This window comes from Sus scrofa, chromosome 6 (assembly GCF_054392235.1).
Source record: "Sus scrofa isolate SSC_HxYL_T2T_F1_AM1 chromosome 6, Sscrofa_HxYL_maternal_Yorkshire_Landrace_v2.0, whole genome shotgun sequence".
In the NCBI taxonomy this organism is placed as follows: Eukaryota; Metazoa; Chordata; class Mammalia; order Artiodactyla; family Suidae; genus Sus; species Sus scrofa.
The window spans coordinates 137,425,292-137,430,250 of record NC_139388.1 but is presented as its reverse complement, the minus strand read 5'-3'; the positions used below and the strand labels follow the sequence as shown (position 1 = coordinate 137,430,250).

Here is a 4,959-nt window from a genome sequence, read left to right as displayed (position 1 = left end):
CGACCTACGCCACAGCCACAGCAACATGGGATCTGAGCCACATTGCGACCTACACCATAGCTCATGGCAATGCCTGATACTTAACCCACTGAGTGCGACCAGGGATCAAACCTGCACACTCATGGATCCTAGTCAGGTTCCTTACTGCTGAGCCATGGCAGGAACTCCCTCCAAGCCTTTTTAAATTTTGAAATATCTAACCGAAGCTAGTTATTCTTTATTCTAATCTTTCCAGTGGTGAAGATGAGGATTGTACATCACCCTGCCAATAAGAGGCCCCAGCTTATAGCAATACATGTCCACTTTTAGCCCAAAAAGACTTCTTTCATTTTGTTATATTTTTCACTTTTGCTGGAGAGTTGTAGAATAATTAAAATTCCTTAATGTTCACTTTAAGTACTTTCCCGGGTGAGTGAGAAACCAAGTGAATGTTGACTGTGTCATCATAATGTATCTTTTCTATTTCTTTATTCTGTGTCTCATCCATAATTCAAGTTTTCTTTCCAAATTAAAAGATATTTTAAACATATCAAACCTATTTGATAATTTCTAAAAACAAAATGTGATTTCCATTTTGTACATTACTAAATACATTAGAAAATGTAAACTATGCACCTTCAATTTTATGGTTTTCTCATGGAAAACTAAAACCTAATAAATCATTGCATAAGTTTATGTAGATCTTTTTAGATCTAATAATATAATCTAATAAATAAGAAATAATAATATATTTTTTCTTGAGTTGCATCCTTTTTAATAGTGATTCATGAATTGAAATATTTCCATATTTGAACTATGATTCACTAATGAAAAGCCACAAAAATATGAACGTTTGCTAAAGCAATAGATCCTCAACTGTTATTTCTTAAGGACATCCTATTAAAGTTGTCTGAAAAATATATTCCACAGACATGTGTTGGGCAAAGGTAGCATACTCTACAGCTCCTCCTAGGAGATTTATAATATGTATTTGTTAGCCGAGACTCAAAGAAATTCTGGAGCAAAGCATCTCATTTTGCTTGTTTAACAAACCATTATCAAACACCATTTTCATAGTATCCATGCCAATATGGGAAATGCTGAACTAAGATGCCATCAGATGCTAATATATCAAGAACCTAGGTACCTCATTTCCTGCACACATGAACTGGAGCTTATTTTTAGAGAAATATTTCAGACATTATATTTTTGTCAGAAAACATACAGTCTGGGTATTTTATAATTTTGTGATGGGGGTTGTGTACTCAATGATAAATACATCTGAATAAAATCTCTAAAATGTTTAGAGAAATAATGTTAGAAATTTAAGATTTGGCCAGTAATCCTTTTTAGTTTGGCAAGTCATCTGTAAATTGTCCCTAAACTTTACCCGTAAACTATGTCATAAATCTTTTTACTTGGCTGCTGGAAGAATGACAACATTTTCCTAGTGGCCGTGTGTCTTGGTCTCATTCTGAAAGGAATCTTTTCTAGGGTGTATAAAATGGGAGGTTTCCCAAAATCTAGGAACGCAGATTTGTTAAAGAACTTATGCGAAGTGCTAAACGGACAAAAATCTCATTTAGGAAAAGTAGGTAATAACAATAATCACTCCCATTTGTTCAGTATTAGACATGGGCCTGACAATGTTCCAACCAGGAACCGATCAAGGGAAAAATGGCAAATTTCCATTTGGACTGATAGTGATAAAGTGTCATATCCTGTGTTTGCCTCATGCCATTTATTTATTTATTTATTTTTTATTTTTTTTTAGTCCCCTAAATTATGCAGTTGAGGGTCCCACATTTGGGGAAATCGCAGGGGTCAGCACATCTGGAGTGCAATGGATAAGCCTCACCCTGGTAAAACCACCTTGGTGATGATGGTATCTCCCCTGCCAGGTAAGTATGCCTCATTCCATTTAAAACATGGCTCTTATTTGTAACTAGTGCCCCAGAAGGATAATCTGACCTCAGATGAAATTATACTACTATGCAACTCAGCACTATCACTGAGTGAAGATATAATGGGGGAGGGGAGAAAGTACTGACATATATATATTTTTTTCTGCCTTAGACAATTCTCCCATCTACTTCAAACCACACACCCTGTGGCTTTGATACATTGCGTTTTGTCATAATAGAGAAGCAGTATGCAGCATTACAATAGCATAACCCAAGTTCAAAAGGATTTCTCTCTTTTCCTCTCTGCCAAGAACCAAATTTGAAGTCTGCATCCTCCTTAAACTAATAAGTAAGAGAAGATTCCTCTAGGATATTTCATTATGCCTTCTATCTTCTCCCATTTGGCTCACTAACCATTTGTTCTATTTGTCCATTGCTAATGGTATTTCTTTCACAAACCATCTGAAAGAGAGTTTCTTTATAATGCTATAATGTTTATTACTATCAAAATTATTTTAAAGCTTTTTGAAACTTTACCACATTGGTCACAAGGGGATAATGTCTCTTTCCTTGCAAGCCTCTATGTGACACTATAGTTATAATATTCTCAGAAAAAAATTCTGCCTTTCTGATTCAAAAATAATATCTTAAATACTATCTAATTTAATTTGGGTGATGCTGGTAATGTCAGGTGGAGCATAATAAACAGTTTTCTTTTAGAAGAGTCTATAAATATGGCTTTATAACTGTTCACATTATCAATTGGCCAGTTTAACCAGAAGACAAGTGCCAATTAATTAAGATGCCCATGATATAGGCCTAAGACCAGAGCAAAATCTGAGAATGGTCTGATTTATAACCTGACCTCACCACCTTTTAACAGGGAGACCAGAGAGAGATCATTTATCCTCTTCTAGTTTTGGTTTTCTCATTTGTAAGATGAGGCCATTACCTGTCATGTATATCTGAAAGTTAAAGTGAAGATTGATTTGATAGGGCTTTATAAACTATCAATGCTTTATAAACTCAAAAGAAATATACACACGAAGGTTTTGGTTAATATTAACACTAGTTCTTTCTTCAAATAATTAATTTTAAAAATAACAAAGGTAGGACATGTCAAAGGACTTTTTAACATTTGGTTCAGTCCCAGGGCCCTTTTGCAACTCCAGCAGAGGGTACACACATTTCCTATGGTCTATTTAAAATAAAGCTGATCCTAGACAGTCTTAGAAAGAAAAAAAAAAGGTAGTGGCAAAGCAAGAGTGTTTCAAACATTATTGATTTAATAACTGTTTTTTTTGTTGTTGTTGTTTTTCCTTAAGATATGCGTCCTTGTTAATGGTCAAATTTAAAAAAATTAAAATATCCAAATCTGAATAGAATTCACAAGCGCATAAAGACTCTCTTCACCTGAGGTCAAAACAGGAAAAATTTCCATCTCTGGTGATCATCCAGCATTCGGTTCTTTCACATCGTTTCTGATACAGGGTTCCAGAAACTCAGGGATGCCAACTAGAAGTGAATTCAATGTAAAAAGCTACTATTCTGAGACATATTAAGTCATTTTTATGGAAAATTCCTTTTGAATAAAAAAAGTGTATTCTGCTCTAATGTGATTTAATTGAAATAAGAAGAGGTGGCTATTAAAAGAGGCCCATACAAAAAACTTCTGTCTTGGAGAATTGCATTTTCATAAATTTGTTACATTAAATAAGATTTACAAAGACCCTCAATCATTTAAATGATTCCCATTGGTATTTTTTCCCAGTCATTTAAATTTTTTTTTTCAATATTTCCCCAGCTTAGATAGTAGGTCTCTGTGCTCAGGTTGACATAACAAAATACCATAGACTAGGTGGCTTAAACAACAGAGGTGTTTTTCTCATAGTTCTGAAGGCTCAAGTCTGAGATCGGAGTGTTCATATGGTAACTTTCTGGTGAGGGCTGTCTTCCTGGCTTGTAGATGGCCACATTCTTACTGTGTAGTCACATGGCCTTTTTGGGTGTGCATGCAGCGAGAGAGAGGATAAGCTCTCTGCTGGTTCTTCATATGAGTACACTAATCCTACTGGATCAGTACACCACCCTAAAATAACCTCATTTACCCTTCATTACTTCCTTAGAGACCCCATCTCCAAGTACAGCCCCAGTAGTGGTTAGGGCTTCAATGTATGAATGTTGGTGGAATGTAAACATTCAGTCCAGAAGAGATGGAAATTCAACACTGAACTCTACTTTTTACTTTTTATTTTCTCCTACATTTTTTTATTTGGTCCTTTATTCACACCTGATAGTCCAAATTTACTATATTCTAGGCATTTTGATAGATCCTTGGGATAAAAAAATTAAAGAGTAAGTCATGTATCCCTAAGGAATCTATCGTCAATGATGATGAGATGTATAAACAAAGGTGAGAGCCATGAAAATTCTCTCCCTTGTGAAAAATTCAACAAATAGGTGTACTCTATCATGAAGTAGAATTAAATCATCCAAAGAGTGGACTTTATAAAATTAATTCAGATATCTGCTTCTAGCCAAGATAGAATAGTAGGTACCCCCCTGTCTGAAACAAACACAAATCAAGAAAAACATATAAAACCATGATTTATCAGGCAGTGCATGACAATGATCACAGAGAAATGGGAAAAAATGAAATGAGTTCTACAATTTCCCAGCTTTTTTTTTTTTTTTTTTTTGTGAGACGTGTCTTTATTTTACATACTCCTGTGAAGAAAAATGCTGCCAATGACAGCAGGACGCGCCAGTGATTGTAGGATGCATTTCGATTCTGGATGGCAAAATGAACAAAAAGTGCCTTGGGATGGAGGAAGAATGGTACTAAGTTGGCGATGGTGAGTGATTTCTTTCATCTCTTAGTGCTTCAGTGCTTCTACCTGTAAAATGCCAAAAAGCTGATGGGATTTTTTTTTGAGGGTTAATTCAAGTAACTTTCAGATAAAGTGCTGGGCATCGTCTTAGGGCACATAATGGGCACTGGTGTCTTTGCCTCCAGACCTAACAAGCCACCACAAGCCTTCCCATTGCCCTGGTGGCTGGTTTGGAGCCCCTTGAG

General features: G+C 35.5%; 1 pseudogene; it reads right to left on the bottom strand.

The window, feature by feature from the left end:
• Window positions 1–1,752: 1,752 nt before the first annotated feature.
• Window positions 1,753–1,888, bottom strand: LOC146402830 (U1 spliceosomal RNA; annotated as a pseudogene).
• Between the last annotated feature and the right edge of the window lie 3,071 nt (window positions 1,889–4,959).